Genomic DNA, 12,814 nt, shown 5'->3' on the forward strand with positions numbered 1-12,814 from the left:
CCCTCATTATTTGACCTATTAAATATTTCCGGTGAGATTTGGCCGGTAATTTGGCCGGCGTGACCAAAATTGATAGAAATTGTATAGTCAAGGTATTAAATTAACATTTTTGAAAGTCAAGTGTTGCAATTAACACAGCTTTAATAGTCAGTGGACCAAAATTGAAATTTTCTCTTTACAAAAATATTGTTGTAATTTTTTTTTTTTCATTTTTTAGTTGTTAGATCTCTCAAAATAAACAGACACGGCTGGAAAATTTGCATTTTCTGTCCACTTTTTCGACCATCCGAAAAAGTGGACGGTAAATTAGTTTTTTTTTCTTAATTTATTGACCACCCTATTGGATGGTCGGAATGTGGACAATATTACCGACCACTCTCAAATTGTTGTCGAAAATGCAGACCACTAGAAATTTGGTCAGAAATGTTATGACTAATGTGTAAGTGCGCAAATAACTAAATAAATTAATTAAATAATTATTATTATTATTATTATTATTATTTAATATAAATAAAAGGCCGGTAAGAGAAAATATTGAAGGTCTACTAATGTTGACATTCTGAGAAATGAATCATCGCTAAATCCCCTTGTAGGAGTTGTTGCTAAATCCCTTTCGCACCTCAAGCTAAAGTTACTGAATCGCTATCCTCAACTGAGTCACACCTCAAGTCAAAGCTACGGATCAGAGTCATCGCCATCCTCAACTAAGTCGCACCTCAACCGAGTCATCAGCGGAGTCATTTCAAGATAAAGTTGTCACGTTGCACATCTTTATCCGCATCTCAACCAAAAGGTAATTGTATTTCAATGCTATATATTAAGTCTACTAAATTTTGTCTCTGTTTAGGGTTTCAACTGCATTTTCCCTTTTCTTTTTTCCTGCTTTTTTGCTTTGACATTTCTGAGTAGATATAGATGGATTTGTAGGTTTAGATATTAAGAAATATATATTGTTGTTTTTTTTTATTAATACAGAGTCTAGATTCATAATTTTCATAGCCTAAGGAATAAGAGAAATCTAAATTTCATATACTTTAAGCTTTTTCACAGTTACTTCTGATTAGAGATATCGATTCATTCAATTAACCAACAGAATAGGAATACAAAGTATATCTAAAACAAAACTCTAACAAACCCTGAGTAATAGACTATACTAATTCAGGTACTCTAAAGCCACACAATTATAATCATATAATATAAAGATATTGTAACAAATAATAATAATACTAACACACCCCCTCAAGCACAAGGTTGGTGAGCTACAACATTGAGCTTGTCCCGTAGAGCGGCAAAACGCGGAGCTGGAAGTGGTTTAGTAAAGATGTCTGCCAACTGATCTGTAGTAGAGACGTAGTTGACAACAAAGTCTCCAGAGGCCACCTTATCGCGGACGAAGTAGTAATCAATCTCCACATGCTTGGTGCGAGCTTGGAACACCGGATTGGCGCAGAGATAAGTTGCCCCAAGATTATCACACCACAACGTTGCCGGCTGTCCTGCATGCAACCCAAGCTCACGGAGTAATGATACGACCCATGTGACTTCTGCGAATACGTCAGCTAGAGCTTTATACTCGGCTTCAGTGGACGATCGTACAACAGTGCGTTGTTTCTTCGAGAGCCAGGATATGAGGTTAGACCCGAGATAAACCGCAAAGCCACTCGTGTTCTTTCTGTCAATAGGACATCCTGCCCAATCAGAATCAGAGAAAGCGTATACAGCAGTAGACGTGGATGGAGATAGATGGAGGTCGTAGTCTAGTGTCCCTTTGATGTAGCGCAGTACCCGTTTGACGAGAGCCCAGTGGTCAGTAGTCGGTGCATGCATGAATTGACACAAGCCATTCACCGCATAAGATAAATCCGGCCGCGTGATATTCAGATACTGTAAGGCTCCTACCACACGGCAATACTGAGTGGGGTTGTCATGCAGCTGGTTAGATGGAGTTACCACTTTAGTGACTGCTGCCGGCGTAGAAAGTGGTTTGCAATCCACCCTTCCGGACCTTCCAAGAAGGCCAGTCATATATCGACGCTGGGAGAGAATTATACTATCACCGTCCGTGATTGTTTCAATCCCCAAGAAGAACCCTGGTTTGCCCAGATCACGGATCTTGAAAGCCGTGGAAAGTCGTTGAAGAAGAGTGTCCACTAGTGGTGCAGCATTACCCATCATGATAATGCCATCCACGTAGACAAGTAAATACACCCGTGATGTCCCCTCAATGTAGTAAAAAAGGGAGACATCTGTTTTGGAAGCTTTGAACCCTGTAGATAGTAAAAAATCATGTAATCTTTTGAACCAGGCTCGTGGAGCCTGTTTCAAACCATACAGGGAATGCTGTAAATGACAGACGTGCCCGGGGGTAGCTGGATCTTCATACCCTGGAGGTTGCTTCATGTACACCGTTTCTGCCAGATGGCCATTCAAAAAAGCATTGTGAACGTCCTGTTGGCGGAGTGTCCACATGTGAACTGATGTTATCACATTTGTGCTTGTTTTTATAGTTATTTTGAATCATCTCAGTAGTTAAGTTCATTAATTTTGCTTATTTAATACATGTTTTTCATTGATATTGTCATTTAATTATGGTTCACACTTATTTTGAATGTTTTACGGTTTTTGTTAGTGTTTTTGAACCATTGTAGGTCAAAATTATGAGCAAGGAAAGTCCTAGGACGAAATTGGAGTCAAAAGTGGATCAAAAGACCGAAGAGTTGTAATTCTCGTTGAATTCGGCGACAGCTTAGTATTTTGATCATATCTCATGCTAGGAATGTCCGATTGAGGTGATTCTTGCGCCATTGGAAAGAAGACTCGAAGGGCTACAATATATGACTCAGAAGAAAACTCGACGTGTCGAGCCCCAAGCTCGACGCGTCGAAAATTTCCAATAACATTTCATCTCACACAGATTGGCGACAGTTTAGTATTTTGATCATATCTCATACTACGCATGTCCGATTGAGATGATTCTTGCTCCATTGGAAAGAAGACTCAAAGGGCTACAACTCTTATGAAGACATCAAAGTCTAGATAATAAGAGAAAATGGTCAAAATAAGCTTGAAAACCGTACCTATTGCACTGGGCGCGATTTTAGAAACTTCCTAATTTAAAGTGGCATTATCCAAAGCTAAAGAAAGGATAGTAATTTCCTAATCATATGATGGCAGCAATATCAAACGATTAAAGACGGTAATTTCTTAATTATTAAATAGAAATATTCCTAATTTCTCAAGGGTTGATCCCAACTTTGTACCTATTATAAAATCCCACCTTCCTCAACCCTAAGAAGACAAGTAGTTTAGTTTAGAGTAAATAATTAGAATAGACAATTGTATAGTCCAGAATTCAGAATTCAGAGATTCTTGGAGACAAGAAGGAGAGAAATCAAGAGCCACAAGTTGTCTTGGAAAGCAAGAAGAATATGGAGATTTGGGAAAATCGTCTGGTTAATTCTTGTACTCTTTTGATGATTTGTAATTCTTTATTTATATTTGCTATGTATAATTTAGTCATGCTTGGCTAAATTCTTTAGAGATTCTTGGGTAAAAGTGTGTATGAACCTATGTGCCTGAGCTCTCAGTTTCTTTAATATATTATTGTTTGGGTTTAATACTTGTGTTGCAATCGTGATAATATTGTTTGATGCTTGTAATTAATGGCCATAGTTACTAGCTTCATAGCCATGTTTGTGTCACCAATGGGAGTTGGGGCATAAATTAGGGCACACACAATTGCACCTAATGGTTGGACCTTGGGAAAGGGGAACTTATTAGGGGAAGTTTATTCTAGATTGTTGCACATCGGGAGATGGTAGTAATTATGAATAATTGAATGCTGATCTTCGATCTTATTGGGTGTTTAAGCCACGGGAGTGGAAATTCACTAGGAATAGAGATTACGGGAGTAATTCGATTCCACCTTGCATTCCCATACAAGTCTTAATTCCAAACTAAATATTGCAAACGATAATTGGCACTAGGTGATTAAATACTTGAATCCCATGAATCTCAACTTCTCTTTTATTGTTTTCAAAATCCTGAACCTCTATTTTATTTTATTTATTTTATGTCAATCAATCATCTAAGTAATTGTTAGGATTAGCTCTAATGAATAAGTTAGTAACTAGTGCTTGATACAACCACTTCCCTGTGGATCGATAACTCGTACTTCGAGAATTATTTGTTTGCAAATATACTACGCATCATGAACCATGGTGGGCTTGACCACGGGGCTGAAGGTGTCGAAGAAATTCTCGCCTGCCACCTGATTGAACCCTTTGGCGACTAGACGAGCTTTATAACGCTCTACCGAGCTATCAGCGTTTCGCTTTGTGCGGAACACCCATTTGCAACCAATGATGTTCATATGTGGCTCCGGTGCCACTAACCACCAAGTGTGATTGTGTAACAGCATTGAACTCCTGATCCATAGCTTCACGCCAATGTGGGTGTCCCACAGCTTGGGAATAACAAGTTGGATCAGTAGTTGCATTTAACGCAAAAAACGGCTCAGCCGTGTCTCTAGTCATATGTCGGAGACGCATGACATGGTCCCGACTTTGAGGCTGAGCTTGTGCCTTACGACGTCGGACCGGAGCAGTATGAGCTATAGCCAGCTGGGGTGGGGCACTATCCAGTGGTATAGGCTCAGGCACGGATTGAGGTGCCGGTACATAGGTGGGCTCGGATTGGGCTACAACCGGCCCAGCGGCCCACGGTAGGGCAGGCGGTGTTATCTCTTGATTTGGAGTTCCTGTTGCAAATGGAAAAATATTTTCGTCGAAACGAACATGCCGACATATATAGGTTTTCCCACTTATCAAGTCAATACATCTGTATCCCCTAAAGGAGGGCGGGTAACCTAGGAAGACGCATGGAGCCGGTCGATACTCAATCTTATGCCGGTTATACGGGCGCAGATATGGGTAACATCGGCACCCGAAGACACGAAGAAAGGTGTGTGATTTGTCGAGATGGCAGACCGTACACGACTCCAGTGACTCCGATTTATTTGATGTGACCGGGCACTGCTGTAGGACTTTATTTAGTACTTGTTTATGAGGGTGACCAAGTCTACGGTGCCACACAGTGGGCGTGGCCCGGGAACTGACGAACGCATGATGTGACCGGAACATAGGGAGCTTGTACAGACCGCCTGACGTGGGACCCTTAAGTAGAACCGCTTTGGTTGTGGAGTCCTTCACAAAAAAACAGTCATTATGAAATTCAAAAAATACTTTGTTCTCAGAAGTAAATTTATGCACGGATAAAAGCGGAACAGATAGACTCGGAACATGTAAGATATTAGACAATTCTAACGGTCTAGACACGGATGGGAGAGATGTACGACCGACTCAGGAAATAGCCAAACCTGCTCCGTTTCCAACCCGTAGCACGTCTGGACCAACGTACTCATCCGACATCTGCATCATACCGGTGTCGGGCGTTGCGTGTGTCGTGGCCCCGGTGTCCGGGTACCAACCGTCAGACGATAGAGCCGAGGACGACACCGGTGCTTCACTGGAGATGGCAATGTGAGCCTGTGCTGGAGGTTGAGTACTGTACCTCTTGAAGCAGTAGACGGCCGTGTGGCCGTGAGATCTGCATATCTAACATCTCGGACTCCCACGACCACCGCGGCCACCGCGAGCCTGAGCACCACGACAGCCACGCCCACGGTGGTTCTGCGACTGCCGGCCGCCACTGCCCCCTTGCGATCCACGTCCTGGAGCAGCGTACATGGCTGTCGGAGACACGCTGGCTTCGATGCTTGATGGATAATCTTCCACGAGTATAAACTCGTGGGCTTGCAAAAAAATCGGATAAGTGCGATAGAGAGACGGGAGTCCCCAAGGCAGTGAGGGAAGCTGCGATGGCTTTGAGCTCCGGGCGCAACCCGCGGAGAACGTACAAATTCTGTTCCATCAGAGACAAGGGCCGGCCAGCTTGTGCAAGAGACTCTACCAGGATCTGCGCTCGCCCTAAGTATTCGGCGGTGGTGGCGTTGCCTTGTCGGAGCATATGAAACTGCCCCAAGAGACTCAGACACCGAGCCTGACTGGATGATCCAAGCGCTTGAGTGATGGACGCCCAGACTTCCGCGGCGGTGCTCCGGCCAATGGCTAGGTGTAACACCTCGTCCGACATGGATGAGACGAGCAGCGACAATATGGACTGGTCCTGCTTCTCCCATGCTCGAAACGCTGGATTGGGAATGAATGTTGCAGTTGCCGGAGTGGAAGACTAGTCGCCGGAGGAGGGCGCTTTGATAGTCGCCGGAGGACACGGGGGAGACCCATTGACATAACCGAGCAGTTCCTTGCCTCGGAGGAATGGAATTAGCTGTGTACGCCAGAATAAAAAATTTCTGGTTGTCAATTTCATGGAGACATAATGATGTGCTCCAGCCAGTGAGCTGCCGCCGGCCGCCGGTGGAGTTCCGGTGGCGGACACGGTGCGCTCGCAATAACCAGATGACATGGCCGAAGAAAGTACGGTAAGGGGGGGTAGATTTGCGGAGGAGATGGCGAGAGAGAATTGAACCGCTCTGATACCATATTAGAGATATCGATTCATTCAATTAACCAATAGAATAGGAATACAAAGTATATCTAAAACAGAACTCTAACAAACCCTGAGTAATATACTATACTAATTCAGCTACTCTAAAGCCACACAATTACAATCATATAATATAAAGATATTGTAACAAATAATAATAATACTAACACTGCTGCTATACTTTTGAGGATGTCAATCTTACTATGTTTTCTAGTCTATGAGAACAGACTGTTATTTAGTTTTAGTTATTTAATTGCTGCTTTTAAATCAAGTTCTGCAGCAGTGATTTCAAATTAAGTCTACTAAATTCGTTTGTTGGTGAACTGACAGACTTAATATTGATCTGCACTCAATTTCTTTGTGATCCCTTTCCTTATTTGGAAAATATGATGATTGAATGGTCATGAAGGATTGACTATTTTCTTCTCTCTGCCAATCCAGTGTTATCATATGCTAATAAGTTTTTCCCCCTTCTCTGACTGCCATTTCCAATTAGCATAGTCATGTTTCACATGTTTGTATTAAATTAGTAATAATATTCTTTTTTAATTGATTTGAAATTTTTAGCTTAAAACTAATTTTAAATTAACACTTAGTTCCATCCAAATTTTGACTCTAAAGGCTACCATAACATCTTTATGTGTTATAAAGATGACATACTTCCTTTCACATCTCTCACATGCTCAGCTTAAGCGGCTTCTTTTCCCTCTTGGAAGTATACCAAAGGTTAGATGAGATTGGTATTTCTCATAAACAAGACAGTCATTGAATATTCTTTGACATGATAGTTTTTCTTAATATATACATTATCTGCAGGAAGATGTACGTAAACTTGCCAAATCATTTCATCTCCCAAACCAAGACCGTAAATATTCACAAGGAATATGCTTCCTTGGCAAGGTCTGTATATCAGCACTTCCTTACCGTAAGCATTGATCTTTAATCTGATTCCTTTTCTATCATCTGTTTGGGACTTCCTCAACTTAAAGAGTTCACTTTACATTTTCCTGATAAACCCATCATAATCAAAGAACAAGTGAACATATTAACTAGGATTCACATTGCTTTCAAGATTCTTAAATCTTAAGGAATCACTTCTCAAGTGAAATTTCTTATTACAGGATTCTTTAATTAATTCTCCTTCATCTTAGTTTTTATCTCCATTGTGATATAGATAAAGTTCAGTGAATTAGTTGCAAGACACATATGGGAGGAAGAAAGTGTTAGTAATATGAATAATTGTATTTATTTTATTATACTATATAGTCTGTATCTGTGGTAGAGACTTAGTCTAATTAGTTTTAGCCTACAGAATAGGAGCTTTGTATATAGGACTCTAATTCCTTGTCTGAGGTTAATTGAATTGGTTATTCACATTCCATAATCTAATCTGGTATCAGAAGTCGAAGGTTCGAACCTCTCTTTTTTCGTTCACCATACACTCTCCACGTAACAAACGCATGGCATCCTCCTCAAGTGAACGAACCGTCACCACCACCTCCGGCGTACCTCCAGTGGCCGTCAACTCCCTCACGGCGGCTCATCATTTTGTCTCCACACGGCTGACAATGAGGAACTACCTATTCTGGCGCACTCAATTGGTGTCGTTCCTCCGCGGCCAAGGCTTGTTAGGCTACATCGACGGCCGAATTCCATGTCCACCGGCGACCGTCGTTGTTTCCTCCACCGCCGGCGACTCCACCACGACAACCACTACCACTGCAAACCCGGCGTATGAAGCATGGATCCAACAGGACCAGGTGATCCTCTCCACCATCATCTCCTCCTTATCTGACGAGGTTATGCACCTCGTGGTCGGCAGGCAGACATCTTAGGAGGTCTGGGATGCGATCGCGTCGACATGCGCCTCCTCCACCCGTGCGCGATGCTTGAGCCTGCTCGGGCAGTTTCAGACCCTCCGCCAAGGCCCTGGATCTCCGGCCGAATACTTAGGGAAGTGCCAGATGATCGCTGAGGCGCTATCTCTCGCCTGCAGGCCTCTCTCGCCGGACGAACAAATTTTGTACGTTCTCCGGGGGCTCAGACCGGAGTTCCGCACGATGGCAAATTCTCTCACCGCAACTGGAGCGACAGTCTCGTTGGCGCAGCTCTCCGACTTCCTCCAGGCGCAGGAATTCATCCATGAGGATGATTTTGCTATTGCAGATTCGGTGGATGGCAGTGGCTCTCCGGCGGTGTTCTACGCTGGACGAGGACGGCATGGCAGTGATCAGACGCAGGGGCGTCACTCCGGCGGTCGTGGTGGCCGGCAAAATCGCGGTTGGGGCAATCAAGGCCGGCAAGGCCGGGGTGGCGGTCCGAGATGTCAGATTTGCAGAGCACATGGACACACGACTTTGTACTGCTGCAAACGGTACAATGATCGTCCTGCCGGTCACGCCGACGTAGCGGTCTCCGGCGAGAATTCGGGACATGTGACACCCGATGTGTGGTACCCGAATACCGGGGCAACATCCCACGCAACTCCAGACGAACAGATGATGGGACACTCTGAAGCCTACACTGGTGGGGACGTTCTAAAAATTGGAAATGGTACAGGTTTGGATGTTTCACGTGTAGGCCATACCGTAATCCCATCTCAGTCTAAAAGTTTGTCAATGTCACAAATCCTACATGTTCCAAATTTAACATTACCATTATTGTCCGTTTATCGCTTTACTAACGATAACGACGTTTATTTTGAATTTCACAAAAATTTGTTTCTTGTGAAGGATTGCAACACTCGGGCAGTTCTTCTTAAAGGTTTCACCTCCGGCGGCCTATACAAGTTATTGGTCCCACCATCAACGTGTGCCTTTCTTACCGCTCGAGCATCCTCCGTGGTGTGGCATCAACGTCTAGGTCACCCCCATAATCAAGCTCTACAACGCGCCTTAAAACACTGTCCCGTCACTACAAATAAAGCCAGTTCGTCAAAGTTGTGTACCGCGTGTCAACTCAGGAAATCAGCTCGTTTTCCCTTAGATAGGGTTTCTAGCACTAGTAATAATATTTTAGACTTGTTATATACGGACATCTGGGGTCCGTCTCCTGTAATTAGTGCTACTGGCTACCGTTATTTCGTATTGTTTGTAGATGACCACTCGCGTTATTGCTGGTTTTACCCATTACGGTTAAAATCAGATATATATAAAATATTTGATGTGTTCCGGGTGATGGTAGAACGACGTTTTTCGCGTTCTATCAAAGCCATACAGTCTGATTTAGGGGGTGAGTACCGTCGCCTTCATAAAGTCTTTGAAAATTTAGGCATTACACACAGACAATCGTGTGCCTATACCCATGAACAAAATGGCCGTGTCGGACGCCGGAACAGACACATAGTCGAAACCGGCTTGGCACTTCTAGCTGAAAGCTCAACCCCACAAATATATTGGGATTATGCCTATTTAATCAATTATCTACCATCCTCTGCTATAAACTATGAAAGTCCTCATTATCGTGTCTATAAAACACAACCTCCGTACACGTTCTTTTGTGTTTTCGGGTGTCGCTGTTACCCATATCTTCGGCCTTACAATCGGCACAAGATAGAGTATCGGTCGACACCCTGTGTCTTTCTAGGTTACCCTGTCTCTTTTAGGGGATATCGGTGTATGGATCCTATCTCGGGAAAGATCTTTATCTGCCGCCATGTTCGGTTTGATGAGTCCGTTTTCCCTTTTGCTCTACAGGCACCTGTTCAGACTACAGTGAGTTCCACTACAACACCCTGGGGAGCCGGGCCAGTTGTAGTTGCCACTCAGTCAACACCCCTAGCCATGGAGTTACCTATGGCACCAGAACCGGGGCCACCGGCCATAACAACTCCACCAAAAACTCGTGTCACCACGGGACCACCTGCTACGGCCCGTAGGGGCCTGGGACGAGGCAAGCCTCATGTCCCGCATACTATGCGGACTCGGCACAAGACACAAGGTCATGATGAAGAGTTTTTTGCTCTTACTGCGATTACTGATCCAACCTGCTACTCTCAGGCCGTAGTGCATCCTCAGTGGCGGGATGCCATGGATCAGGAATTAAATGCCCTTTTGCATAACAACACCTGGGAACTCACTCCGGCTACACCGCAAATGAACATCATTGGCTGCAAATGGGTTTTTCTCACCAAACGCAAAGCCGATGGTTCAGTGGAGCGCTATAAGGCGAGACTAGTAGCCAAAGGGTTCAACCAGGTTGCGGGGGAAGATTTCTTTGACACTTTCAGTCCGGTGGTCAAACCAACCACCGTCCGCATACTCTTTTCTCTTGCTGTTTCTAACAGGTGGACCCTACGGCAGCTGGATGTTCACAACGCTTTCTTAAATGGACATCTTGCTGAAACCGTATATATGAAGCAACCACAAGGTTATGAAGACCCAGCTAGGCCGAATCATGTTTGTCACTTTCAACGGTCCCTTTACGGACTAAAACAAGCACCACGTGCGTGGTTTAAAAGGCTTCATGATTTTTTGATATCCACAGGGTTCTTGGCATCCAAAACAGATGTCTCACTTTTCCATTACACTTCGGGAGATTCACGCGTCTTTTTACTAGTCTACGTCCACGACATTATAATGATGGGGAATGATACGGTTACCGTCTTACTACACCGCTTAGCCACGACTTTCAAGATCCGGGACTTGGGAACACCAAGCTTCTTCTTAGGGATCGAGACTCTCACAATTGGTGATAGCTTTCTTCTCTCTCAACGCCGGTATATGCAGGATATACTATCTCGCTCGGGCATGACAGATTGCAAAGCCTTGGCTACACCGACTTCGGTAACACAACCGGCTACTCCGTCTTCCGATCCTTTTGAGAATCCCACGCAGTACCGCCGTATAGTTGGGGCTATACAGTACCTCACCATTACTCGTCCAGATCTGGCATAAGTTAACAGATTGTGTCAGTTTATGCATTCTCCCACAGATGATCATTGGAGTCTTCTTAAGAGGGTTCTTCGCTATATCAAGGGGACTCAGGACTACGGTCTACGTCTTCGTCCGTCGATAACTGATTTACATGCTTACTCCGACTTCGATTGGGCTGGCTGCCCGATTGATCGGAAGTCCACCAGTGGGTATGCGGTCTTTCTCGGGGACAGGGTATCCCGCAAGCAGCGCACAGTGGCAAGATCATCGACTGAAGCAGAGTACAAGGGCCTGGCAGACGTTTCAGCTTAGGTCACTTGGGTTGTCTCTTTGCTGCGTGAACTTGGGCTCCACTCGGGCAAGCCGGCAACACTATGGTGTGACAATCTCGGGGCCACATACTTGGCTGCCAATCCAGTTTTCCACGCTCGGACGAAGCATGTTGAGATCGATTATCACTTTGTTCGAGACAAGGTCGCATCTGGGGATTTTATTGTCAGTTTTGTTTCCACAAAGGAGCAGCTAGCCGACATCTTCACCAAGCCCTTACCAGGACCGCGTTTTCAACTACTTCGAGACAAGCTCAATGTTGTCACCCTCCAACCTTGTGCTTGAGGGGGTGTGTTAGTAATATAAATAATTGTATTTATTTTATTGAACTATATAGTCTGTATATGTGGTAGAGACTTAATATAATTAGTTTTAGCCTACAGAATAGGAGCTTTGTATATAGGACTCTAATTCCTTGTCTGAGGTTAATTGAATTGGTTATTCACATTCCATAATCTAATCGAAAGGATTATATTGGAAGCTGAGACAGGAGATTATCTTGGAAAACGCAGAGGTTTTTGGTTTTACACTATTGGCCAACGACAAGGTTTACGAATTCCCGGAGGACCCTAGTATAATCTCTCTCCATAGCTTTCTCTCAAATTGTTCTAGTTGTCTCAACCTTGGAGTAACTTTTCAATTTGATCATCTTGGTGCATTATTCTCATTTACAATAACGCTAGAGCATGATAAGTAGCATCTGCTTGGAAACAATGATTTCTAGTAATAGTTTGACTTAATGTTATACAATCATGTACATCTTTTTTATACAATTATGTACATCTGAAACAGAAAACTTATGTGTATTATGTTAAGAGATAATGTTTATTATGTTAAAAGTTTATGTATATTATGTATTATGTTAGATTATCTGTATTATCTTAAAAAAAAAAAGTATGTGTATTTTGTTATACAATTATGTACATTCATGTATACAATTATGTGTATTCTAGTATAAAATTATGTACATTTTTGAACTTGAGATTTTTTTAAAGAAAATTAACCGCCAATACATGGTAGCGAAATTTCAAAAAAAAAAATAT

At 43.4% G+C, this 12,814-nt stretch overlaps 1 long non-coding RNA gene across 1 annotated transcript; it reads left to right on the forward strand.

Annotated features, from left to right (window-relative positions):
- The first annotated feature begins 584 nt into the window (after positions 1-584).
- On the forward strand, positions 585-12,364 carry LOC109174080. Its single transcript, XR_002053003.1, has 3 exons — positions 585-793; positions 7,742-7,789; positions 12,239-12,364. It is a non-coding gene; the product is annotated as an uncharacterized LOC109174080 (long non-coding RNA).
- The last annotated feature ends 450 nt before the right edge of the window (positions 12,365-12,814 follow it).

The sequence above is a fragment of the Ipomoea nil genome, unplaced genomic scaffold (assembly GCF_001879475.1).
Source record: "Ipomoea nil cultivar Tokyo-kokei standard unplaced genomic scaffold, Asagao_1.1 scaffold0519, whole genome shotgun sequence".
Taxonomy (NCBI): domain Eukaryota; kingdom Viridiplantae; phylum Streptophyta; class Magnoliopsida; order Solanales; family Convolvulaceae; genus Ipomoea; species Ipomoea nil.